The 26,473-nt window shown below is 55.6% G+C and overlaps 1 protein-coding gene across 2 annotated transcripts in view; it reads left to right on the forward strand.

The window, feature by feature from the left end:
* LOC136791240 (uncharacterized) overlaps positions 1 to 26,473 on the forward strand; it is a 102,918-nt gene that overhangs the window by 17,573 nt on the left and 58,872 nt on the right. The gene's annotated exons all lie outside the window — the stretch shown is intronic.

Raw genomic sequence — 26,473 nt, forward strand, 5'->3', positions numbered from 1 at the left:
GTTTCTGCTTTTGACTGAAATCATGCTCAGTCAGGTTTCAGGTCAGAGGCATGCTATCTACTGCTCGGGCTTAAAACTAAGAAGGAATGTGCTTGCGCTGACCTCACAAGGCAGTCAACACACACTGCTTTGCAAGATCAAACTTGTGTCATGATATGACATTTCATTCCTCCTGCCTACCCCATGCGGTGAGAAGCAAAGAAAACCTAGATGTTACTCCTGGCTTTTCTTTTTTTCCTGTGTAACACGGGGCAGAAGTGTGGCAGTGCTACCGTCCTCGCGGTGTAATTGCCCTGCGTGAGGCAGGCAGACTTTAACACAGTGCCCTTTCGTCTGCTAACTTGGTGCTACTGTGCTTGGCTTGAAAGTGTAGTGAGTAGGCACAGAGTAGTGCTGTGTCCTTGTGTACCGACAGCCAAATAGAGTGAAATGTAATGTCACCAGTTGCAGATACGCATGAAAGTCCTTGTACAGGCAGATTTCAAATATTAAACATTTTTCACACTTGTAACAGTTAATACATCAGCGTGACTTTTGTGGGAAAATATAATCTCTTCCCTCCAGTCTCTTGGTTTTACAAAATAATTTTACAGCTCAGCTTTGCTTCTCTTATGAGCAAGCATGTCCTTTCTGTGGTGTCGTTTACAGCTTGGGTCAAAGTCACCGCTTTCCGTTCGCTGGAGCCCAGAAGAAATCACACGTGACCCCAGAGGCACTGAGCTGGGCCCTTGGGACTGGTGCTGTGAGCTGTGTCACTCAGCACAGCTTCTGCTTTGGTGTCTTGAGGTGGAACCTGCATATGAAGTGAAATAACTAGACTGGAAAATCCAAATTGCATTTGGTGGGGTAGGGAAGCCTGCCTGGAGATGGAATGGCAAAAATCTTGCTATTCTGTGAACTCCAAGGATTTTGTTTGCGAACTCTGATGTGATTTTTTACACCACTAGAGTCTGACAGTGTTGTCTGGGTACAGATCTGTGTTCCTTTTTTTTTTTTTTTCCTACCATAAAGCAGATGCATCATGATAAATATGAGGGTAATGAGGGAGAAGGTGAGAAGATAATCATTTGCATACAGAAATGGGAGCTGAAAAGGAACAGAGACAGTAAAATCCAGGGGACAGTTACTATATAGGAGCTTGGGAGACGAGAGAGCCCATTGCATTTCTATTACTGGCATCTTGGGTAACAGCAAGTTGTCCATATAGCTGAAGCACTGGCAAAAGCATGGTTTAGGCAGTATCTTAGGTCTTCCGATGTAGCATTTGATAACAATTAGATAGTGTTATTCTGCTCCTATCTCTGCCACTGACTTTGGGGAAGTCATTTAACATTTATATCTCAGTTTTCCACTTCTGTCATATTGACTGATGATATTCGACTGGCTAAGTTTGCATATAGGACATCCACAGACAGTCTTCTGAGGAAAGACAGGAAAGCCCTTGCTCTTTGAGGAAACAGCTTCGAGAGGAAGCTGGAGAGTGCATTTCCTGACCTAGAGACTGAACTTTGGAAAGGGAGGAAGCGTTCAACTAGCCTGGGGGGAGGAGGAAAGTAGCTGTCTCTGTGCTGTTTTCTAATAATAAACAGAAGTAATTCTTTAGATGAGGTGAGTTCATGCTGCTGAGACCTCAGATATAGCAGCAAAATATGATTGCATTTTATATCAGTCCTGTCCATCAGAAAAGCTGGGGCTGTTCTACCGTATTTGCAAGGGCTGCTTTTGCTAAATGCTGGCCTAGCCAATCTGTCTGGATCTGAAATGCCCCAAGCACTGGCATATATATTCTCCTTCTATAATCTGTTTGCTAATCTGTCTTTCTGCATCAGAAAGCAAGATTCAGCATTGGCTGAGTGAACTGCACAGGGCTGGCCAGACTGATCTGCACAAAGAGCTAATTCCAATCTGCCTGATACTCCAGCAGAATCACAAGCCTCTACCTCTCTGTTCAACCTGAGTTCCTATGGCAGGTAGAGGAGTACATAAACACGAGTAATTAGGCTGTTCCAGTGAGAGATCCAGGCCCCTTCTGAAAAGTCAGACTTCGTTTGCAGATACCACCTCACAGATGATTTTGTACACCCAGTGTAATTTGACCTGAAAAGTTCAGCATTTACAGGGTGGGTTTTAGATGTCCTGGGAATTTTCTATTCTAATTCTCTCAAATATTTGCCATTTAATACTCTGGATTACATCCCTCTGCATATCTTTTTTGCATTGGAATAAATAACAAGAGCTGATCCATCACTGAAATACCAGCCCAGTCATTTGTTTCCATAGCTGCCAGCAAGGCTGCCCTCTGCCAATGGCAGAATTTATGAGAGACATCCCTTGCCATGCCCAGTCATCCCTTAGCGAGCTCTGTCTAGAAATCTTTACTTTTCATTCTGTGCTCTCTCAAGTCTGGAGTGGATTCTGTCTCTCTCAGAAAATACTGTAAAACTTATCTCCCAGATCCTTTTCTTGGTAGAACTTTTCCATACCAAATCTAAATGTATTTCCCCACTTTAAAATGTGTTGCCAGGATCATACGTTTCATCTGTATATGCCTAGGGATATTCTATGGAGCCTCTTAACAGAATGGTCAGGCTTAGTAAATACATGTTATCTTAAAGACCATGAAAATCACAGCCTTTTGCATTTACGATTGGTTGTCCCTTTTTAGCAAATCTGAGAAATAAATCCCTTCTTCATTTCTGAAAAAAAAAAAGATATTTGAATGGTAGGAGAGGCCTACCCAGAAAAAGGCATTGTTTTGACTTCTTCATAAGATGTCTCCCAAAGGCTCTGAAAGGTAGGAGTATGTAGGTTTTGCAGCCTTGAAAAGTACTTTTTAGTATTTATTCATCTTATATCTCACTTGACATTTTAAAACTTAGGTAGCCAAAAAGTTACTGGGTGATACTTTTCCGATTACTTTAGGCCAAGGGACATACCATGGAGTATTCCCACAGTTTATCTGTTGTCTTAGATGACTGCCCATGTCTGGAGCCTGGACTCCAGGTGTTCGCTCTGTAGCCAGTGGTAAAATAAGTGCCTCCAGCAGGTGATTTGGGCACCTTAGTTGCCCTCTGAAGGCAGTTGTCTTCCTGAGTGCTGGTTGTATTGAGAGTCTGCAGATCCTAGATGTCTAATGCAAGCATCCAATTGACCTACTTAGTACAAACCTTCTGAACACAGCCCTAACCTGTGAAAAGTGGATTCCAGCATGACACAAAGAACTGGGGTGGCGTAAACTTGTGATAGTGTGATAGTGCTAGCCTACCGAGGGGCAGCTGTATTCTGAATATTTGGGAAGGAGTGGGAGGCTGTGCTAATAGCTTGCTTCTCTGTTCTTGCTTCTGCACTCTGATCACCATATTTCAGTTCATTTATGCATTCTTTCTCATTCTGAGCATGCCTGCAACTATGGCTTCAAATATCTGTTGTCTGTACAGTGTAAAAAAAAAAAAAGTGTTATCTCTATAAATTATTTACTTTCGTAGGAAGGGTTTTGTTTGTTTCTATGTTGTTGGTGTCCTTTATGTTTATATTTTTAACAATTGAATATGTGATTAGAAAAAGAAGAACTAAAGACTAGTTTTGGAAGTAGCACAGCATCTCTCCAGCAAATGAAAGTCTAGAACACTGGACAAGGAGACAGAAGCTCTCAGAGAAGTAGAGGTTAGGCATACATTATGCCCAGTGGAACTGAGTCAGATTTTTCCTCAGTCCCTGCACTCAGTCCCTGTCAGCCAATACAGTCCTGTATTGGCTGACATTACCTTCAGAGATAGCTAGCATGTAGGAAACTCTACGCTTAGGGACGTGGATGAAAATACCAGTCATTCGAATACAGCCTGGAGTCTGTCTGCATCAGAAGAAGATACAGATCATACCACCACCTTGCTCTGCAGTAGAATTATGGAGATAATTTTTTTTAGTTTGTTAGAAGCTCAGATATTCTGTCCTGGGAGATGTATGAGTACTCTAGATAAATAAAGGGAGTGAAAAAAGCTTCTCTGCAGCATTTCTTCTTTAAAGCACTTCGGAGACTGGCAGTCTGCAACCTTTCAGCAGTGTTTAAATTCAGTCTCTTGAAAAGAAAAGCATCTCACTCTCTGTGGTAGTTTGCTGATTGAAACCAGCCCCCAGAGGGTTTCTTAAACAGCTGACCATTAAACACAGAGCATTAAAGAGCAAAGATCAATTGAAAACACATTTAGACTCAGCTTCCTGGCCTGCTTTTAATTTATTTGAATTGAGCACTGGGAATTATTGCCATGGCTATTTTGGCCCTTTATTTGTTCCATAGTTTTTCATATAAACAATCAACTTCAGGGATGCCCAACCGCTTTCTGGATTTATTTATTTATTTTTTTAATATATATATATTTAATCTCTTCCAAATATTCCCAAAGTTATCAAATGATTATATTTTTAATGCAGAAAATATGTTAAATAGAAACATGTTAATGGAAACAGAACTATGCTTATGAGCCTAGAGGGACTTTGCAAGAAATTTGTTTTGCAAACAGAACTTGGGTTGTGGGACCTTAAATGTTCAGTAGCTTCTTGAGTCTGGGATCTGGATGGTCATTTGCTCACCTGGAGCTCCACAGACACAAAAGGATATATGGCTCCAAAGGGTTTGCAGTACAGATGGAAATAAGGAATAGTCAGTGGTTTGCCTGAGTGTACTTGTGCCTTTAGGGGGCAGGCAGGGAATCCTTAATGTAGCTTGTAGCAGCCTCTGGGCATGAAAACCCCTGAAGCATGTGTAGTTCTGTCCATGGCTGTTCTGAGACCTGAACTCCTTTTGTTTAAGGTGCCATGCTACAGTATTGCCACCAGACCTGTGAGGCCAAACACATGGCTTTGTTGCGAGTCTTGCAGTATTTGCTGGGTTTTCTTTCTGGGGCGTTTTTCTTTTCTTTTATATTTTTTTTTCTTTTTTCTTTTTAAAAGGCTAAAGGGATGCTAAAGTAAGTGATAATATTAGCTTTTAGATTTTTTATGTTCTTAATGCTCAATATTGCAAAGAAAATTATGCCCATTGTATCAAATAACTACTGCTTTGTCAATGTACAAAAACTTTCACACACTTCTTCAGATTTTAAAACCCCTTTCACAATGCTGGGGAGTTTTAGTTAGGATATTTGAATGTTGAATGCTGATGGCAATATAGCATCACTATCAAGAAGAAAAAAAAACAACACACCAACATACATATGCAGTTAGACCAATGCATGGCAAATTCAGTGGAAGTGCAAGAAGCCCTAAGGCCATGTCAGCAGAGGAGACCTTTGGATTAATACACTTTTCTGAGCAGGGCCACTTAATTTCTGTACTCACATACAGAAAATGGGGAAGGTTTGGGGCCTGAGGGGAAGGGGCTGGGGGGAAGGGGCTTTTCCGTAGGGTTGGGGCTTTTCCTCAGGGTTGGGGCCAGAGGGGAAGGGGCTTTTCCTCAGGATTGGGGCCGGAGGGGAAAGGACTTTTCCTCAGAGTTGGGGCCGGAGGGGTAGGGGCATTTCCTCAGGGTGGGGGCGTTTCCTCGGGGTTGGGGCCAGAGGGGAAGGGGGTTTTATTAGAGGGTGGGCTGGAGGTGAAAGGGCTTTTCCTCAGGGTTGGGGCCATAGGGGAAGGGGCATTTCCTCGGGGTTGGGGCTGGAGGGGATGGGTTTTTTCCTTGGGTTTGGGGCCGCAGGGGAGGGGTTTTTCCTCAGGGTTGGGGCTTTTCCTCAGGGTTGGGGCTAGAGGGGAAGGGGCATTTCCTCAGGGTTGGGGCCGGAGGGGAAGGGGCTTCTCCTCAGGGTTGGGGCTGGAGGGGACTGGGCTTTTTCTCAGGGTTGGGGCCGGAGGGGAAGGGGCTTTTCCTCAAGGATGCGGTCTGAGGGGACAGGGCTTTTCTTCAGGTTTGGGGCATTTCCTCAGGTCTGGGGCTTGAAGGGAAGGGGCATTTCCTCAGGTTTGGGGTTTTTCCTCAGGTTTGGGGTTTTTCCTCAGGGTTGGGGCCGGAGGCGAAGGGGCCTTTCCTCAGGCTTGGGGCCAGAGGGGAAGGAGCTTTTCCTCAGGGTAGGGGTCGGAGGGGAAGGGACTTTTCCTCACGGTTGGGGCTTTTCCTCAGGGTTGGTGACCGGAGGGGAAGTGGCTTGTCCTCACGGTTGGGGCCTGGAGCGTAAGGGGCTTTTCCTCAGGTTCACGGCCCAGAGCAGAAGGGGCTTTTCCTCAGGGGTGGGCTGGAAGTGAAAGGACTTTTCCTCAGGGTTGGGGGCCGGAGGGCAAGGGGCTTTTCCTGAGGGTTGCAGCTTTTCCTCAGAGGTGGGGCCGGAGGGGTAGGACGTTTCCTCAGGGTTGGGGTCAGAGTGGAAGGGTCTTTTCCTCAGGGTTGGGGCTGGACTGGAAGCAGCTTTTCCTGTGGGTTGTGGCTTTTCTTCAGGATTGGGGTCGCAGGGGAAAGGGCTGTTCTTCAGTGTTGAGGCTTTTCCTCAGGGTTGGGGCTGGAAAGGAAGGGGCTTTTCCTCAGGATTGGGGTCGGAGGGGTAGGGACTTTTCCTTGGGGTTGGGGCTTTTCCTCAGGCTTGGGGCTTGAGGTTAAGGGGCTTTTCCTCAGGGTTGGGACTTTTCTTCAGGGTTGGGGCCAGAGGGGAAATGGCTTTTCCTCAGGGTTCGGGCTGGAGTGGAAGGGGCTTTTCCTCAGGGTTGGGACTTGGAGTGGAAGGGGTTTTCCTCAGGTTTGGGGCTTCTCCTCAGGGTTGGGGCCAGAGGGGAAGGGGCTTTTCCTCACGCTTGGGACTGAAGGGAGAGGGGCTTTTCCTCAGGGTTGGGGGTTTTCCTCAGGTTTGGAGCCGGAGGGGAAGGGGCATTTTCTCGGGGATGGGGCCAGAGGGTAAGGGGGTTTTCCTTGGGGGTGGGCTGGAAGTGAAAGGGCTTTTCCTCAGGGTTGGGATGCGGAGGGGACGGGGCTTTTCCTCAGGGTTGGGGCTTTTCCTCAGGTTTGGGGCCGGAGTGGAAGGTCCTTTTCCTCAGGTTTGGGGCCGGTGGGGAAGTGGCATTTCCTCGGGGATGGGGCTTTTCTTCAGGGTTGGGGCCGCAGGGGAAAGGGCGTTTCTTCAGTTTGGGGTTTTTCCTCAGGGTTGGGGCTGGAAATGAAGGGGCTTTTCCTCAGTACTGGGGCTTTTCCTCGGGGTTGTGGTTTCTCCTCGGGGTTGTGGTTTCTCCTCAGGGTTGGGGCCAGAGGGGAAGGGGCTTTTCCTCACGCTTGGGACTGGAGGGAGAGGGGCTTTTCCTCAGGGTTGGGGCTTTTCCTCAGAATTGGGGTGGAGGGGTAGGACTTTTCCTCAGGGTTGGGGTCAGAGTGGAAGGGGCTTTTCCTCAGGGTTGGGGCTGGACTGGAAGCAGCTTTTCCTGTGGGTTGGGAATTTTCTTCAGGGTTGGGGCCGGAGGGAAAGGGCTTTTCTTCACTGTTAGGGCTTTTCTTCACTTTTGGGGCTTTTCCTCAGGGTTGGGGCTGGAAAGGAAGGGGCTTTTCCTCAGTACAGGGGCTTTTCCTCAGGGTTGCGGTTTCTCCTCAGGGTTGGAGCCGGATGGGAAGGGGCTTTTCCTCAGGGTTGGGGCCGGAGTGGAAGGGGCTTTTCCTCAGGGTTTTGGCTGGAGGGGAATGGGCATTCCCTCGGGTATGGGGCCCGAGGGGATGGGTTTTTACCTCGGGGTTGGGGCTGCAGGGGAGGGGTTTTTCCTCAGGGTTGGGGCCAGAGGGGAAGGGGCTTTTCCTCACGCTTGGGACTGGAGGGAGAGGGGCTTTTCCTCAGGGTTGGGGCTTTTCCTCAGAATTGGGGCCGGAGGGGTACGACTTTTCATCAGGGTTGGGGTCAGAGTGGAAGGGGCTTTTCCTCAGTGTTGGGGCTGGACTGAAAGCAGCTTTTCCTGTGGGTTGGGAATTTTCTTCAGGGTTGGGGCTGGAGGGGAAAGGGCTTTTCTTCACTGTTGGGGCTTTTCCTCAGGGTTGGGGCTGGAAAGGAAGGGGCTTTTCCTCAGTACAGGGGTTTTTCCTCAGGGTTGTGGTTTCTCCTCAGGGTTGGAGCCTGAGGGGAAGGGGCTTTTCCTCAGGGTTGGGGTCGGAGTGGAAGGGGCCTTTCCCTCGGGTATGGGGCCCGAGGGGATGGGTTTTTACCTCGGGGTTGGGGCCACACGGGAGGGGTTTTTCCTCAGGGTTGGGGCCAGAGGGGAAGGGGCTTTTCCTCAAGGATGGGGCCCGAGGGGACAGGGTTTTTCTTCAGGGTTGGGGCATTTCCTTAGGGTTGGGGCTTGAAGGGAAGGGGCCTTTCCTTAGTGTTTGGTCCGGAGGGGAAGGGGCTTCCCCTCAGGGTTGGGGCCAGAGAGACTGGGCTTTTTTCAGGTTTGGGGTAAGAGGGGAAGGGGCTTTTCCTTGGGTTTGGGGATTTTTCTCAGGGTTGGGAACGGAGGGGAGCGGGCATTTCGTCGGGGCTGGGTCTGGAGGTTAAGGGGGTTTCCCTCGGGGGTGGGCTGGAAGTGGAAGGGTCTTTTCCTCAGGGTTGGGGCTGGACTGGAAGCAGCTTTTCCTGTGGGTTGTGGCTTTTCTTCAGGGTTGGGGCCGGAGGGGAAGGGGCATTTCCTCGGGGATGGGGCCGGAGGGGTAGGGGCTTCTCCTTAGGGTTGGGGTGGAGAGACTAGGCTTTTCCTCTGGGTTGGGGCAAGAGGGGAAGGGGCTTTTCCTCACGCTTGGGACTGGAGGGAGAGGGGCTTTTCCTCAGGGTTGGGGCTTTTCCTCAGAATTGGGGTGGAGGGGTAGGACTTTTCCTCAGGGTTGGGGTCAGAGTGGAAGGGGCTTTTCCTCAGGGTTGGGGCTGGACTGGAAGCAGCTTTTCCTGTGGGTTGGGAATTTTCTTCAGGGTTGGGGCCGGAGGGAAAGGGCTTTTCTTCACTGTTAGGGCTTTTCTTCACTTTTGGGGCTTTTCCTCAGGGTTGGGGCTGGAAAGGAAGGGGGTTTTCCTCAGTACAGGGGCTTTTCCTCAGGGTTGCGGTTTCTCCTCAGGGTTGGAGCCGGATGGGAAGGAGCTTTTCCTCAGGGTTGGGGCCGGAGTGGAAGGGGCTTTTCCTCAGGGTTTTGGCTGGAGGGGAAGGGGCATTTCCTCGGGTATGGGGCCGGAGGGGATGGGTTTTTACCTCGGGGTTGGGGCTGCAGGGGAGGGGTTTTTCCTCAGGGTTGGGGCCAGAGGGGAAGGGGCTTTTCCTCAAGGATGGGGCCCGAGGGGACAGGGCATTTCCTCAGGTTTGGGGCATTTCCTCAGGTTTGGGGCATTTCCTCAGGTTTGGGGTTTTTCCTCAGGGTTGGGGCCTTTCCTCAGGGTTGGGGCTGGAGGCAAATGGGCCTTTCCTCAGGGTTGGGGCCGGAGGGGAAGGGGCTTTTCCGCAGGGTTGTGGTCGGAGGGGAAGGGACTTTCCCTCCGGGTTGGGGCTTTTCCGCAGTGTTGGGGCTGGAAAGGAAGGGGCTTTTCCTCAGTACTGGGGCTTTTCCTCAGGGTTGGAGCCGGAGTGGAAGGGGCTTTTCCTCAGGGTTCGGGCCGGAGTGGAAGGGGCATTTATCAGGGTTGGGGCTTTTATTCAGGGTTGGGGCCAGAGGGGAAGGGGGTTTTCTTAGAGGGTGGGCTGGAGGTGAAAGGGCTTTTCCTCAGCGTTGGGGCCAGAGGGGAAGGGGCTTTTCCTCACGCTTGGGACTGGAGGGAGAGGGGCTTTTCTTCAGGGTTGGGGCTTTTCCTCAGAATTGGGGCCGGAGGGGTACGACTTTTCATCAGGGTTGGGGTCAGAGTGGAAGGGGCTTTTCCTCAGTGTTGGGGCTGGACTGAAAGCAGCTTTTCCTGTGGGTTGGGAATTTTCTTCAGGGTTGGGGCTGGAGGGGAAAGGGCTTTTCTTCACTGTTGGGGCTTTTCCTCAGGGTTGGGGCTGGAAAGGAAGGGGCTTTTCCTCAGTACAGGGGTTTTTCCTCAGGGTTGTGGTTTCTCCTCAGGGTTGGAGCCGGAGGGGAAGGGGCTTTTCCTCAGGGTTGGGGTCGGAGTGGGAGGGGCCTTTTCCTCGGGTATGGGGCCCGAGGGGATGGGTTTTTACCTCGGGGTTGGGGCCACACGGGAGGGGTTTTTCCTCAGGGTTGGGGCCAGAGGGGAAGGGGCTTTTCCTCAAGGATGGGGCCCGAGGGGACAGGGTTTTTCTTCAGGGTTGGGGCATTTCCTTAGGGTTGGGGCTTGAAGGGAAGGGGCCTTTCCTTAGTGTTTGGTCCGGAGGGGAAGGGGCTTCCCCTCAGGGTTGGGGCCGGAGAGACTGGGCTTTTTTCAGGTTTGGGGTAAGAGGGGAAGGGGCTTTTCCTTGGGTTTGGGGATTTTTCTCAGGGTTGGGAACGGAGGGGAGCGGGCATTTCGTCGGGGCTGGGTCTGGAGGTTAAGGGGGTTTCCCTTGGGGGTGGGCTGGAAGTGGAAGGGTCTTTTCCTCAGGGTTGGGGCTGGACTGGAAGCAGCTTTTCCTGTGGGTTGTGGCTTTTCTTCAGGGTTGGGGCCAGAGAGGAAGGGGCTTCTCCTCAGGGTTGGGGCCGGAGGGGAAGGGGCATTTCCTCGGGGATGGGGCCGGAGGGGTAGGGGCTTCTCCTTAGGGTTGGGGTGGAGAGACTAGGCTTTTCCTCTGGGTTGGGGCAAGAGGGGAAGGGGCTTTTCCTCTGGGTTGGGAACCGGAGGGGAAGGGGTTTTTCCTCAAGGTTGGGGCTGGACAGGACAGGGCTTTTCTTCAGGGTTGGGGCATTTCCTCAGGTTTGGGGTTTTTCCTCAGGGTTGGGGCATTTCCTCAGGTTTGGGGTTTTTCCTCAGGGTTGGGGCCTTTTCTCAGGGTTGGGGCTGGAGAGGAACAGGCTTTTCGTCGGGGCTGGGTCTGGAGGTCAAGGGGGTTTCCCTTGGGGTTGGGCTGGAAGTGAAAGGACTTTTCCTCAGGGTTGGGGGCCGGAGGGCAAGGGGCTTTTCCTCTGGGTTGGGAACTGGAGGGGAAGGGGTTTGTCCTCAGGGTTGGGGCCGGAGGGGACAGGGCTTTTCTTCAGGGTTGGGGTCAGAGTGGAAGGGGCTTTTCCTCAGGGTTGGGGCTGGACTGGAAGCAGCTTTTCCTGTGGATTGGGAATTTTCTTCAGGGTTGGGGCCGGAGGGGAAACGGCTGTTCTTCAGTGTTGGGGCTTTTCCTCAGGGTTGGGGCTGGAAAGGAAGGGGCTTTTCCTCAGTACAGGGGTTTTTCCTCAGGGTTGTGGTTTCTCCTCAGGGTTGGAGCTGGAAGGGAAGGGGCTTTTCCTCAGTGTTGGGGTCGGTGTGGAAGGGGCATTTCCTCGGGGATGGGGCCGGAGGGAATGGGTTTTTACCTCGGGGATGGGGCCGCAGGGGAGGGGCTTTTCCTCAGGGTTGATGCGTTTCCTCAGGGTTGGGGCCAGAGGGGAAGGGGCTTTTCCTCAAGAATGGGGCCCGAGGGGACAGGGCTTTTCTTCAGGGTTGGGGCATTTCCTCAGGTCTGGGGCTTGAAGGGAAGGGGCATTTCTTCAGGTTTGGGGTTTTTCCTCAGGGTTGGGGCCTTTCCTCAGGGTTGGGGCTAGTGGGGAAGGGGCCTTTCCTCAGGGTTGGGGCTGGAGAGACTGTTCTTTTCCTCAGGGTTGGGGCTGGACTGAATGCAACTTTTCCTGTGGGTTGTGGCTTTTCTTCAGGGTTGGGGCCGGAGGGGAAAGGGCTTTTCTTCAATGTTGGGGCTTTTCCTCAGGGTTGGGTATGGAAAGGAGGAGCTTTTCTTCAGGGTTGGGGTAGGAGGGTAAGGGGCTTTTCCTCAGGGTGGGCGCTTTTCCTCTGTGTTGGGTGCAGAGGCCAAGGGGCCTTTACTAGGTTTGGGGCCAGAGGGGAAGGGGGTTTTCCTCAGGGTTTAGGCAGGAGGGGAAGGGGCTTTTCCTCAGGGTTGGGGCTTTTCCTCAGGCTTGGAGACAGATGGAAACGGGCTTTTCCTTGGGGTTGGGGCTTCTTCTCAGGGTTGGGGCCTGAGGCGAAGGGACTTTTCCTCAGTGTTGGGACTTTTCTTCAGGGTTGGTGCCGGAGGAGAACGGGCTTTTCGTTGGGGTTGAGGCCAGAGGGTAAGGGGGTTTTCCTCGGGGGTGGGCTGGAAGTGAAAGGGCTTTTCCTCAGGGTTGGGATGCGGAGGGGACGGGGCTTTTCCTCAGGGTTGGGGCTTTTCCTCAGGTTTGGGGCCGGAGTGGAAGGTCCTTTTCCTCAGGTTTGGGGCTGGTGGGGAAGTGGCATTTCCTCGGGGATGGGGCTTTTCTTCAGGGTTGGGGCCGCAGGGGAAAGGGCGTTTCTTCAGTTTGGGGTTTTTCCTCAGGGTTGGGGCTGGAAATGAAGGGGCTTTTCCTCAGTACTGGGGCTTCTCCTCGGGGTTGTGGTTTCTCCTCGGGGTTGTGGTTTCTCCTCAGGGTTGGGGCCAGAGGGGAAGGGGCTTTTCCTCACGCTTGGGACTGGAGGGAGAGGGGCTTTTCCTCAGGGTTGGGGCTTTTCCTCAGAATTGGGGTGGAGGGGTAGGACTTTTCCTCAGGGTTGGGGTCAGAGTGGAAGAGGCTTTTCCTCAGGGTTGGGGCTGGACTGGAAGCAGCTTTTCCTGTGGGTTGGGAATTTTCTTCAGGGTTGGGGCCGGAGGGAAAGGGCTTTTCTTCACTGTTAGGGCTTTTCTTCACTTTTGGGGCTTTTCCTCAGGGTTGGGGCTGGAAAGGAAGGGGGTTTTCCTCAGTACAGGGGCTTTTCCTCAGGGTTGCGGTTTCTCCTCAGGGTTGGAGCCGGATGGGAAGGAGCTTTTCCTCAGGGTTGGGGCCGGAGTGGAAGGGGCTTTTCCTCAGGGTTTTGGCTGGAGGGGAAGGGGCATTTCCTCGGGTATGGGGCCGGAGGGGATGGGTTTTTACCTCGGGGTTGGGGCTGCAGGGGAGGGGTTTTTCCTCAGGGTTGGGGCCAGAGGGGAAGGGGCTTTTCCTCAAGGATGGGGCCCGAGGGGACAGGGCTTTTCTTCAGGGTTGGGGCATTTCCTCAGGTTTGGGGTTTTTCCTCAGGGTTGGGGCCTTTCCTCAGGGTTGGGGCTGGAGGCGAATCGGCCTTTCCTCAGGGTTGGGGCCGGAGGGGAAGGGGCTTTTCCTCAGGGTTGTGGTCGGAGGGGAAGGGACTTTCCCTCCGGGTTGGGGCTTTTCCGCAGTGTTGGGGCTGGAAAGGAAGGGGCTTTTCCTCAGTACTGGGGCTTTTCCTCAGGGTTGGAGCCGGAGTGGAAGGGGCTTTTCCTCAGGGTTCGGGCCGGAGGGGAAGGGGCATTTATCAGGGTTGGGGCTTTTATTCAGGGTTGGGGCCAGAGGGGAAGGGGGTTTTCTTAGAGGGTGGGCTGGAGGTGAAAGGGCTTTTCCTCAGCGTTGGGGCCAGAGGGGAAGGGGCTTTTCCTCACGCTTGGGACTGGAGGGAGAGGGGCTTTTCTTCAGGGTTGGGGCTTTTCCTCAGAATTGGGGCTGGAGGGGTACGACTTTTCATCAGGGTTGGGGTCAGAGTGGAAGGGGCTTTTCCTCAGGGTTGGGGCTGGACTGGAAGCAGCTTTTCCTGTGGGTTGGGAATTTTCTTCAGGGTTGGGGCTGGAGGGGAAAGGGCTTTTCTTCAATGTTGGGGCTTTTCCTCAGGGTTGGGGCTGGAAAGGAAGGGGCTTTTCCTCAGTACAGGGGCTTTTCCTCAGGGTTGTGGTTTCTCCTCAGGGTTGGAGCCGGAGGGGAAGGGGCTTTTCCTCAGGGTTGGGGTCGGAGTGGAAGGGGCCTTTTCCTCGGGTATGGGGCCCGAGGGGATGGGTTTTTACCTCGGGGTTGGGGCCACAGGGGAGGGGTTTTTCCTCAGGGTTGGGGCCAGAGGGGAAGGGGCTTTTCCTCAAGGATGGGGCCCGAGGGGACAGGGCTTTTCTTCAGGGTTGGGGCATTTCCTCAGGTCTGGAGTTTGAAGGGAAGGGGCATTTCTTCAGGTTTGGGGTTTTTCCTCAGTGTTGGGGCTTTTCCTCAGGGTTGGGGCTAGCGGGGAAGGGGCCTTTCCTCAGGGTTGGGGCTGGAGAGACTGTTCTTTTCCTCAGGGTTGGGGCTGGACTGGATGCAGCTTTTCCTGTGGGTTGTGGCTTTTCTTCAGGGTTGGGGCCGGAGGGGAAAGGGCTTTTCTTCACTGTTGGGGCTTTTCCTCAGGGTTGGGCATGGAAAGGAGGGGCTTTTCCTCAGGGTTGGCGTAGGAGGGGAAGGGGGTTTTCCTCAGGGTGGGGGCTTTTCCTCTGGGTTGGGTCCGGAAGCAAAGGGGCCTTTCCTAGGGTTGGAGCCAGAGGGGAAGGGGGTTTTCCTCAGGGTTGGGGCCGGAGGGGAAGGGGCTTTTCCTCAGTGTTGGGGCTTTTCCTCTGGGTTGGGCGCGGAGGCCAAGGAGCCTTTACTAGGGTTGGGGCCAGAGGGGAAGGGGGTTTTCGTCAGGGTTTAGGCAGGAGGGAAAGGGGCTTTTCCTTGGGGTTGGGGCTTCTTCTTAGGGTTGGGGCCTGAGGCGAAGGGGCTTCTCCTCAGTGTTGGGACTTTTCTTCAGGGTTGGTGCTGGAGGGGAACGCGCTTTTCATTGGGGTTGGGGCCAGAGGGTAAGGGGGTTTTCCTCGGGGGTGGGCTGGAAGTGAAAGGGCTTTTCCTCAAGGTTGGGATGCGGAGGAGACGGGGCTTTTCCTCAGGGTTTGGGCTTTTTCTCAGGGTTGGCGTGGAGGGGAATGGGCTTCTCCTCAGAGTTGGGCCCGGAGTGGAAGGGGCTTTTCCTAAGGGTTGGGGCCGGAGTGGATGGGGCTTTTCCTCAGGGTTGGGCCCGGAGTGGAAGGGGATATTCCTCAGGGTTGGGCCCGGAGTGGAAGGGGCTATTCCTCAGGGTTGGGGCCGGTGGGAATGGGGCTTTTCCTCAGGGATTGGACTTTTCCTCAGGGTTGGTGCCCGGTGGGGAAGTGGCTTGTCCTCACGGTTGGGGCCTGGAGCGTAAGGGGCTTTTCCTCAGGTTTGCGGCCTAGAGCAGAAGGGGCATTTCCTCAGGGTTGGGGCCAGAGCGGAAGGGGCTTTTCGTCAGGGTTGGGGCAGTAGAGGAAGGTGCTTTTCCTCAGGGTTGGTCCCGGAGGGGATGGGGCTTTTCTTCAGGGTTGCGGCTTTTGCTCAGAGTTGGGGCTGGAGGGGTAGGACATTTCCTCAGGGATGGGGTCAGATTGGAAGGGGCTTTTCCTCAGGTTTGGGGCTGGACTGGAAGCAGCTTTTCCTGTGGGTTGTGGCTTTTCTTCGGGGTTGGGGCCATAGGGGAAGGGGTATTTCTTCGGGGTTGGGGCCGGAGCGGACAGGGCTTTTCTTCAGTGTTGGGGCTTTTCCTCAGGCTTGGGGCTGGAAAGGAAGGGCCTTTTCCTCAGTACTGGGGCTTTTCCTCAGGGTTGTGGTTTCTCCTCAGGGTTGGAGCCTGAGGGGAAGGGGCTTTTCCTCAGGGTTGGGGTCGGAGTGGAAGGGGCCTTTTCCTCGGGTATGGGGCCCGAGGGGATGGGTTTTTACCTCGGGGTTGGGGCCACAGGGGAGGGGTTTTTCCTCAGGGTTGGGGCCAGAGGGGAAGGGGCTTTTCCTCAAGGATGGGGCCCGAGGGGACAGGGCTTTTCTTCAGGGTTGGGGCATTTCCTCAGGTCTGGAGTTTGAAGGGAAGGGGCATTTCTTCAGGTTTGGGGTTTTTCCTCAGTGTTGGGGCTTTTCCTCAGGGTTGGGGCTAGCGGGGAAGGGGCCTTTCCTCAGGGTTGGGGCTGGAGAGACTGTTCTTTTCCTCAGGGTTGGGGCTGGACTGGATGCAGCTTTTCCTGTGGGTTGTGGCTTTTCTTCAGGGTTGGGGCCGGAGGGGAAAGGGCTTTTCTTCACTGTTGGGGCTTTTCCTCAGGGTTGGGCATGGAAAGGAGGGGCTTTTCCTCAGGGTTGGCGTAGGAGGGGAAGGGGGTTTTCCTCAGGGTGGGGGCTTTTCCTCTGGGTTGGGTCCGGAAGCAAAGGGGCCTTTCCTAGGGTTGGAGCCAGAGGGGAAGGGGGTTTTCCTCAGGGTTGGGGCCGGAGGGGAAGGGGCTTTTCCTCAGTGTTGGGGCTTTTCCTCTGGGTTGGGCGCGGAGGCCAAGGGGCCTTTACTAGGGTTGGGGCCAGAGGGGAAGGGGGTTTTCGTCAGGGTTTAGGCAGGAGGGAAAGGGGCTTTTCCTTGGGGTTGGGGCTTCTTCTTAGGGTTGGGGCCTGAGGCGAAGGGGCTTCTCCTCAGTGTTGGGACTTTTCTTCAGGGTTGGTGCTGGAGGGGAACGCGCTTTTCATTGGGGTTGGGGCCAGAGGGTAAGGGGGTTTTCCTCGGGGGTGGGCTGGAAGTGAAAGGGCTTTTCCTCAAGGTTGGGATGCGGAGGAGACGGGGCTTTTCCTCAGGGTTGGGGCTTTTCCTCAGGCTTGGGGCTGGAGGGAAAGGGGCTTTTCCTCAGGGTTTGGGCTTTTTCTCAGGGTTGGCGTGGAGGGGAATGGGCTTCTCCTCAGAGTTGGGCCCGGAGTGGAAGGGGCTTTTCCTAAGGGTTGGGGCCGGAGTGGATGGGGCTTTTCCTCAGGGTTGGGCCCGGAGTGGAAGGGGATATTCCTCAGGGTTGGGCCCGGAGTGGAAGGGGCTATTCCTCAGGGTTGGGGCCGGTGGGAATGGGGCTTTTCCTCAGGGATTGGACTTTTCCTCAGGGTTGGTGCCCGGTGGGGAAGTGGCTTGTCCTCACGGTTGGGGCCTGGAGCGTAAGGGGCTTTTCCTCAGGTTTGCGGCCCAGAGCAGAAGGGGCATTTCCTCAGGGTTGGGGCCAGAGCGGAAGGGGCTTTTCGTCAGGGTTGGGGCCAGAGAGGAAGGTGCTTTTCCTCAGGGTTGGTCCCGGAGGGGATGGGGCTTTTCTTCAGGGTTGCGGCTTTTGCTCAGAGTTGGGGCTGGAGGGGTAGGACATTTCCTCAGGGATGGGGTCAGATTGGAAGGGGCTTTTCCTCAGGTTTGGGGCTGGACTGGAAGCAGCTTTTCCTGTGGGTTGTGGCTTTTCTTCGGGGTTGGGGCCATAGGGGAAGGGGTATTTCTTCGGGGTTGGGGCCGGAGCGGACAGGGCTTTTCTTCAGTGTTGGGGCTTTTCCTCAGGCTTGGGGCTGGAAAGGAAGGGCCTTTTCCTCAGTACTGGGGCTTTTCCTCAGGGTTGTGGTTTCTCCTCAGGGTTGGAGCCGGAGGGGAAGGGGCTTTTCCTCAGGGTTGGGGCTTTTCCTCAGGGTTGGGGTAGAGGGGGAGGGCTTTTCCTTAGATTTGGGCCCAGAGTGGAAGGGTCTTTTCCTAAGGGTTGGGGCAGGAGTGGACGGGGCTTTTCCTCAGGTTTGTGGCCTGAGTGGAAGGGGCTATTCCTCAGGCGTGGGGCCGGTGGTAATGGGGCTTTTCCTTAGGGATTGGACTTTTCCTCAGGGTTGGGGCCCGGAGCGTTTGGGGCTTTACCTCAGGTTTGTGGCCCAGACCGGAAGGGGCATTTCCTCGGGGTTTGGGCCAAAGGGGAAGGGGTTTTTTGTCAGGGTTGCGGCAAGAGGGGAAGGGGCTTTTCATCAGAGTTGGGACCGGAGGGGAAAGGGCTCTTCCTCAGGGTTGGGGCTTTTCAACAGGGTTCCGTCTGGAGGGGAAGGGGCTTTTCTTCAGGGGTGCGGCTTTTCCTCAGAGTTAGGGCTGGAGTGGTAGGACATTTCCTCAGGGTTGGGGCCAGAGGGGAAGGGGCTTTTCCTCAAGGATGGGGCCCGAGGGGACAGGGCTTTTCTTCAGGGTTGGGGCATTTCCTCAGGTCTGGGGCTTGAAGGGAAGGGGCATTTCTTCAGGTTTGGGGTTTCTCCTCAGTTTTGGGGCTTTTCCTCAGTGTTGGGGCTAGAGTGGAAGGGGCTTTTCCTTGGGGTTGCGGCTTTTTCTCAGGGTTGGGGGCGGAGGGGAACGGGCTTTTTTTCGGGGCTCGATCTGGAGTTTAAGGGGGTTTCCCTCGGGGGTGGGCTGGAAGTGAAAGTGCTTTTCCTCAGGGTTGGGGCAGGAGTGGACGGGGCTTTTCCTCAGGATGGTGGCCTGAGTGGAAGGGGCTTTTCCCCAGGCTTGGGGCCGGTGGGAATGGGGCTTTTCCTCAGGGACTGGACTTTTCCTCAGGGTTGGGGCCCAGAGGGGAAGTGGCTTGTCCTCACGGTTGGGGCCTGGAGCGTAAGGGGCTTTTCCTCAAGTTTGCGGCCGAGACCGGAAGGGGCATTTCCTCAGGGTTGGGGCCAAAGGGAAGGGGTTTTTTGTCAGGGTTGCAGCAGGAGGGGAAGGGGCTTTTCCACAGAGTTCGGGCCGGAGTGGAAGGTCGTTTTCCTCAGGTTTGGGGCCAGTGGGGAAGTGGCATTTCCTCGGGGATGGGGCTTTTCTTCAGGGTTGGGGCCGCAGGGGAAAGGGCGTTTCTTCAGTTTGGGGCTTTTCCTCAGGGTTGGGGCTGGAAATGAAGGGGCTTTTCCTCAGTACTGGGGCTTTTCCTCGGGGTTGTGGTTTCTCCTCGGGGTTGTGGTTTCTCCTCAGGGTTGGAGCCGGAGGGGAAGGGGCTTTTCCTTGGGGTTGGGGCTTTTTCTCAGGGTTGGGTCCTGAGGTTAAGGGGCTTTTCCTCAGGGTTGGGACATTTCTTCAGGGTTGGGGCCGGAGAGGAAATGGCTTTTCCTCAGCGTTCGGGCCGGAGTGGAAGGGGCTTTTCCTCAGGGTTGGGACTCGGAGAGGAAGGGGCTTTTCCTCAGGTTTGGGGCTTTTCCTCAGGGTTGGGGCCAGAGGGGAAGGGGCTTTTCCTCACGCTTGGGACTGGAGGGAGAGGGGCTTTTCCTCAGGGTTGGGGCTTTTCCTCAGAATTGGGGTGGAGGGGTAGGACTTTTCCTCAGGGTTGGGGTCAGAGTGGAGGGGGTTTTCCTCAGGGTTGGGGCTGGACTGGAAGCAGCTTTTCCTGTGGGTTGGGAATTTTCTTCAGGGTTGGGGCCGGAGGGAAAGGGCTTTTCTTCACTGTTGGGGCTTTTCCTCAGGGTTGGGGCTGGAAAGGAAGGGGCTTTTCCTCAGTACAGGGGCTTTTCCTCAGGGTTGCCGTTTCTCCTCAGGGTTGGAGCCGGAGGGGAAGGAGCTTTTCCTCAGGGTTGGGGCCGGAGTGGAAGGGGCTTTTCCTCAGGATTGGGGCCGGAGGGGAAGGGGCATTTCCTCGGGTATGGGGCCGGAGGGGACAGGGCTTTTCTTCAGGGTTGGGGCATTTCCTCAGGTTTGGGGTTTTTCCTCATGGTTGGGGCCTTTCCTCAGGGTTGGGGCTGGAGGTGAATCGGCCTTTCCTCAGGGTTGGGGCCGGAGGGGAAGGGCCTTTTCCACAGGGTTCCAGCTGGAGTGGCAGTGGCTTTTATTCAGGGTTGGGGCTAGAGAGGAAGGTGTTTTCCTCAGGGTTGGTGCCGGAGGGTAATGGGCTTTTCCTCAGGGTTGCGGCTTTTCCTCAGAGTTGGGGCCGGAGGGGTAGGACTTTTCCTCAGGGTTGGGGTCAGAGTGGAAGGGGCTTTTCCTCAGGGTTGGGGCTGGACTGGAAGCAGCTTTTCCTGTGGGTTGGGAATTTTCTTCAGGGTTGGGGCCGGAGGGGAACGGGCTTTTCGTTGGGGTTGGGGCCAGAGGGTAAGGGGGTTTTCCTCGGGGGTGGGCTGGAAGTGAAAGGGCTTTTCCTCAGGGTTGGGATGCGGAGGGGACGGGGCTTTTCCTCAGGGTTGGGGCTTTTCCTCAGGTTTGGGGCCGGAGGGGAAGGGACTTTTCCTCAGGCTTGGGGCTGGAGTGGAAGGGGCTTTTCCTAAGGGTTGGGGCCGGAGTGGATGGGGCTTTTCCTCAGGGTTGGGGCTAGAGTGGAAGGGGCTATTCCTCAGGGTTGGGGCCGGTGGGAATGGGGCTTTTCCTCAGGGATTGGACTTTTCCTCAGGGTTGGTGCCCGGAGGGGAAGTGGCTTGTCCTCACGGTTGGGGCCTGGAGCGTAAGGGGCTTTTCCTCAGGTTTGCGGCCCAGAGCAGAAGGGGCATTTCCTCAGGGTTGGGGCCAGATGGGAAGGGGCTTTTCGTCAGCGTTGGGGCCAGAGAGGAAGGTGCTTTTCCTCAGGATTGGTCCCGGAGGGGATGGGGCTTTTCTTCAGGGTTGCGGCTTTTGCTCAGAGTTGGGGCCGGAGGGGTAGGACATTTCCTCAGGGATGGGGTCAGATTGGAAGGGGCTTTTCCTCAAGTTTGGGGTGGACTGGAAGCAGCTTTTCCTGTGGGTTGGGAATTTTCTTCAGGGTTGGGGCCATAGGGGAAGGGGTATTTCTTCGGGGTTGGGGCCGGAGCGGACAGGGCTTTTCTTCAGTGTTGGGGCTTTTCCTCAGGCTTGGGGCTGGAAAGGAAGGGGCTTTTCCTCAGTACTGGGGCTTTTCCTCAGGGTTGTGTTTCTCCTCAGGGTTGGAGCCGGAGGGGAAGGGGCTTTTCCTCAGGGTTGGGGCTTTTTCTCAGGGTTGGGGTAGAGGGGAAGGGCTTTTCCTCAGATTTGGGCCCGGAGTGGAGGGGTCTTTTCCTAAGGGTTGGGGCAGGAGTGGACGGGGCTTTTCCTCAGGTTTGTGGCCTGAGTGGAAGGGGCTATTCCTCAGGCTTGGGGCCGGTGGGAATGGAGCTTTTCCTTAGGGATTGGACTTTTCCTCAGGGTTGGGGCCCGGAGCGTTAGGGGCTTTTCCTGAGGTTTGTGGCCCAGACCGGAAGGGGCATTTCCTCGGGGTTTGGGCCAAAGGGGAAGGGGTTTTTTGTCAGGGTTGCGGCAAGAGGCGAAGGGGCTTTTCGTCAGAGTTGGGACTGGAGGGGAAAGGGCTCTTCCTCAGGGTTGGGGCTTTTTCTCAGGGTTGGGGTAGAGGGGAAGGGCTTTTCCTCAGATTTGGGCCCGGAGTGGAAGGGTCTTTTCCTAAGGGTTGGGGCAGGAGTGGACGGGGCTTTTCCTCAGGTTTGTGGCCTGAGTGGAAGGGGCTATTCCTCAGGCTTGGGGCCGGTGGGAATGGGGCTTTTCCTTAGGGATTGGACTTTTCCTCAGGGTTGGGGCCCGGAGCGTTAGGGGCTTTTCCTGAGGTTTGTCGCCCAGACCGGAAGGGGCATTTCCTCGGGGTTTGGGCCAAAGGGGAAGGGGTTTTTTGTCAGGGTTGCGGCAAGAGGGGAAGGGGCTTTTCGTCAGAGTTGGGACTGGAGGGGAAAGGGCTCTTCCTCAGGGTTGGGGCTTTTCAACAGGGTTCCGTCTGGAGGGGAAGGGGCTTTTCCACAGCGTTCCGGCTGGAGGGGAAGGGGCTTTTCTTCAGGGGTGCGGCTTTTCCTCAGAGTTAGGGCTGGAGTGGTAGGACATTTCCTCAGGGTTGGGGCCAGAGGGGAAGGGGCTTTTCCTCAAGGATGGGGCCCGAGGGGACAGGGCTTTTCTTCAGGGTTGGGGCATTTCCTCAGGTCTGGGGCTTGAAGGGAAGGGGCATTTCTTCAGGTTTGGGGTTTCTCCTCAGTTTTGGGGCTTTTCCTCAGTGTTGGGGCTAGAGTGGAAGGGGCTTTTCCTTGGGGTTGCGGCTTTTTCTCAGGGTTGGGGGCGGAGGGGAACGGGCTTTTTTTCGGGGCTCGATCTGGAGTTTAAGGGGGTTTCCCTCGGGGGTGGGCTGGAAGTGAAAGTGCTTTTCCTCAGGGTTGGGGCAGGAGTGGACGGGGCTTTTCCTCAGGATGGTGGCCTGAGTGGAAGGGGCTTTTCCCCAGGCTTGGGGCCGGTGGGAATGGGGCTTTTCCTCAGGGACTGGACTTTTCCTCAGGGTTGGGGCCCAGAGGGGAAGTGGCTTGTCCTCACGGTTGGGGCCTGGAGCGTAAGGGGCTTTTCCTCAAGTTTGCGGCCGAGACCGGAAGGGGCATTTCCTCAGGGTTGGGGCCAAAGGGGAAGGGGTTTTTTGTCAGGGTTGCAGCAGGAGGGGAAGGGGCTTTTCCACAGAGTTCGGGCCGGAGTGGGAGGTCGTTTTCCTCAGGTTTGGGGCCGGTGGGGAAGTGGCATTTCCTCGGGGATGGGGCTTTTCTTCAGGGTTGGGGCCGCAGGGGAAAGGGCGTTTCTTCAGTTTGGGGCTTTTCCTCAGGGTTGGGGCTGGAAATGAAGGGGCTTTTCCTCAGTACTGGGGCTTTTCCTCGGGGTTGTGGTTTCTCCTCGGGGTTGCGGTTTCTCCTCAGGGTTGGAGCCGGACGGGAAGGAGCTTTTCCTCAGGGTTGGGGCCGGAGTGAAAGGGGCTTTTCCTCAGGGTTGGGGCCGGAGGGGATGGGGCATTTCCTCGGGTATGGGGCCGGAGGGGATGGGTTTTTACCTCGGGGTTGGGGCTGCAGGGGAGGGTTTTTTCCTCAGGGTTGGGGCCAGAGGGGAAGGGGCTTTTCCTCAAGGATGGGGCCCGAGGGGACAGGGCTTTTCTTCAGGGTTGGGGCATTTCCTCAGTTTTGGGGTTTTTCCTCATGGTTGGGGCCTTTCCTCAGGGTTGGGGCCGGAGGGGAAGGGGCTTTTCCTCAGGGTTGGGGTCGGAGGGGAAGGGACTTTTCCTCAGGGTTGGGGCTTTTCCGCAGTGTTGGGGCTGGAAAGGAAGGGGCTTTTCTTCACTGTTGGGGCTTTTTCTCAGGGTTGGAGCCGGAGGGGAAGCGGCTTTTCCTCAGGGTTGGGGACGGAGTGGAAGGGGCTTTTCCTCAGGGTTCGGGCCGGAGCAGAAGGGGCATTTATCAGGGTTGGGGCTTTTATTCAGGGTTGGGGCCAGAGGGGAAGGGGGTTTTCTTAGAGGGTGGGCTGGAGGTGAAAGGGCTTTTCTTCGGGGTTGGGGCCATAGGGGAAGGGGCATTTCCTCGGGGTTTGGGCCAAAGGGGAAGGGGTTTTTTGTCAGGGTTGCGGCAAGAGGGGAAGGGGCTTTTCGTCAGAGTTGGGACTGGAGGGGAAAGGGCTCTTCCTCAGGGTTGGGGCTTTTCAACAGGGTTCCGTCTGGAGGGGAAGGGGCTTTTCCACAGCGTTCCGTCTGGAGGGGAAGGGGCTTTTCTTCAGGGGTGCGGCTTTTCCTCAGAGTTAGGGCTGGAGTGGTAGGACATTTCCTCAGGGTTGGGGCCAGAGGGGAAGGGGCTTTTCCTCAAGGATGGGGCCCGAGGGGACAGGGCTTTTCTTCAGGGTTGGGGCATTTCCTCAGGTCTGGGGCTTGAAGGGAAGGGGCATTTCTTCAGGTTTGGGGTTTCTCCTCAGTTTTGGGGCTTTTCCTCAGTGTTGGGGCTAGAGTGGAAGGGGCTTTTCCTTGGGGTTGCAGCTTTTTCTCAGGGTTGGGGGCGGAGGGGAACGGGCTTTTTTTCGGGGCTCGATCTGGAGTTTAAGGGGGTTTCCCTCGGGGGTGGGCTGGAAGTGAAAGTGCTTTTCCTCAGGGTTGGGGCAGGAGTGGACGGGGCTTTTCCTCAGGTTTGTGGCCTGAGTGGAAGGGGCTTTTCCCCAGGCTTGGGGCCGGTGGGAATGGGGCTTTTCCTCAGGGACTGGACTTTTCCTCAGGGTTGGGGCCCAGAGGGGAAGTGGCTTGTCCTCACGGTTGGGGCCTGGAGCGTAAGGGGCTTTTCCTCAAGTTTGCGGCCGAGACCGGAAGGGGCATTTCCTCAGGGTTGGGGCCAAAGGGAAGGGGTTTTTTGTCAGGGTTGCAGCAGGAGGGGAAGGGGCTTTTCCACAGAGTTCGGGCCGGAGTGGAAGGTCGTTTTCCTCAGGTTTGGGGCCGGTGGGGAAGTGGCATTTCCTCGGGGATGGGGCTTTTCTTCAGGGTTGGGGCCGCAGGGGAAAGGGCGTTTCTTCAGTTTGGGGCTTTTCCTCAGGGTTGGGGCTGGAAATGAAGGGGCTTTTCCTCAGTACTGGGGCTTTTCCTCGGGGTTGTGGTTTCTCCTCGGGGTTGCGGTTTCTCCTCAGGGTTGGAGCCGGACGGGAAGGAGCTTTTCCTCAGGGTTGGGGCCGGAGTGAAAGGGGCTTTTCCTCAGGGTTGGGGCCGGAGGGGATGGGGCATTTCCTCGGGTATGGGGCCGGAGGGGATGGGTTTTTACCTCGGGGTTGGGGCTGCAGGGGAGGGTTTTTTCCTCAGGGTTGGGGCCAGAGGGGAAGTGGCTTTTCCTCAAGGATGGGGCCCGAGGGGACAGGGCTTTTCTTCAGGGTTGGGGCATTTCCTCAGGTTTGGGGTTTTTCCTCATGGTTGGGGCCTTTCCTCAGGGTTGGGGCCGGAGGGGAAGGGGCTTTTCCTCAGGGTTGGGGTCGGAGGGGAAGGGACTTTCCCTCAGCGTTGGGGCTTTTCCGCAGTGTTGGGGCTGGAAAGGAAGGGGCTTTTCTTCACTGTTGGGGCTTTTTCTCAGGGTTGGAGCCGGAGGGGAAGCGGCTTTTCCTCAGGGTTGGGGACGGAGTGGAAGGGGCTTTTCCTCAGGGTTCGGGCCGGAGCAGAAGGGGCATTTATCAGGGTTGGGGCTTTTATTCAGGGTTGGGGCCATAGGGGAAGGGGCATTTCCTCGGGGTTGGGGCCGGACGGGATGGTTTTTTTTCCACGGGGTTTGGGCCGGAGGGGAGGGTCTTTTCCTCAGCGTTGGGGCCGGAGGGGAAGGGGCTTTTCCACAGGGTTCCAGCTGGAGTGGCAGTGGCTTTTATTCAGGGTTGGGGCTAGAGAGGAAGGTGTTTTCCTCAGGGTTGGTGCCGGAGGGTAATGGGCTTTTCCTCAGGGTTGCGGCTTTTCCTCAGAGTTGGGGCCGGAGGGGTAGGACTTTTCCTCAGGGTTGGGGTCAGAGTGGAAGGGGCTTTTCCTCAGGGTTGGGGCTGGACTGGAAGCGGCTTTTCCTGTGGGTTGGGAATTTTCTTCAGGGTTGGGGCCGGAGGGGAACGGGCTTTTCGTTGGGGTTGGGGCCAGAGGGTAAGGGGGTTTTCCTCGGGGGTGGGCTGGAAGTGAAAGGGCTTTTCCTCAGGGCTGGGATGCGGAGGGGACGGGGCTTTTCCTCAGGGTTGGGGCTTTTCCTCAGGTTTGGGGCCGGGGGGGAAGGGACTTTTCCTCAGGCTTGGGGCTTGAGGGAAAGGGGCTTTTCCTCAGGGTATGGGCTTTTTCTCAGGGTTGGGGTAGAGGAGAAGGGCTTTTCCTCAGATTTGGGCCCGGAGTGGAAGGGTCTTTTCCTAAGGGTTGGGGCAGGAGTGCACGGGGCTTTTCCTCAGGTTTGTGGCCTGAGTGGAAGGGGCTATTCCTCAGGGTTGGGGCCGGTGGGAATGGGGCTTTTCCTCAGGGATTGGACTTTTCCTCAGGGTTGGGGCCCGGAGCGTTAGGGGCTTTTCCTGAGGTTTGTGGCCCAGACCGGAAGGGGCATTTCCTCGGGGTTTGGGCCAAAGGGGAAGGGGTTTTTTGTCAGGGTTGCGGCAAGAGGGGAAGGGGCTTTTCGTCAGAGTTGGGACTGGAGGGGAAAGGGCTCTTCCTCAGGGTTGGGGCTTTTCAACAGGGTTCCGTCTGGAGGGGAAGGGGCTTTTCCACAGCGTTCCGGCTGGAGGGGAAGGGGCTTTTCTTCAGGGGTGCGGCTTTTCCTCAGAGTTAGGGCTGGAGTGGTAGGACATTTCCTCAGGGTTGGGGCCAGAGGGGAAGGGGCTTTTCCTCAAGGATGGGGCCCGAGGGGACAGGGCTTTTCTTCAGGGTTGGGGCATTTCCTCAGGTCTGGGGCTTGAAGGGAAGGGGCATTTCTTCAGGTTTGGGGTTTCTCCTCAGTTTTGGGGCTTTTCCTCAGTGTTGGGGCTAGAGTGGAAGGGGCTTTTCCTTGGGGTTGCGGCTTTTTCTCAGGGTTGGGGGCGGAGGGGAACGGGCTTTTTTTCGGGGCTCGATCTGGAGTTTAAGGGGGTTTCCCTCGGGGGTGGGCTGGAAGTGAAAGTGCTTTTCCTCAGGGTTGGGGCAGGAGTGGACGGGGCTTTTCCTCAGGATGGTGGCCTGAGTGGAAGGGGCTTTTCCCCAGGCTTGGGGCCGGTGGGAATGGGGCTTTTCCTCAGGGACTGGACTTTTCCTCAGGGTTGGGGCCCAGAGGGGAAGTGGCTTGTCCTCACGGTTGGGGCCTGGAGCGTAAGGGGCTTTTCCTCAAGTTTGCGGCCGAGACCGGAAGGGGCATTTCCTCAGGGTTGGGGCCAAAGGGGAAGGGGTTTTTTGTCAGGGTTGCAGCAGGAGGGGAAGGGGCTTTTCCACAGAGTTCGGGCCGGAGTGGAAGGTCGTTTTCCTCAGGTTTGGGGCCGGTGGGGAAGTGGCATTTCCTCGGGGATGGGGCTTTTCTTCAGGGTTGGGGCCGCAGGGGAAAGGGCGTTTCTTCAGTTTGGGGCTTTTCCTCAGGGTTGGGGCTGGAAAT

Source organism: Anser cygnoides, chromosome 7, assembly GCF_040182565.1.
Source record: "Anser cygnoides isolate HZ-2024a breed goose chromosome 7, Taihu_goose_T2T_genome, whole genome shotgun sequence".
In the NCBI taxonomy this organism is placed as follows: domain Eukaryota; kingdom Metazoa; phylum Chordata; class Aves; order Anseriformes; family Anatidae; genus Anser; species Anser cygnoides.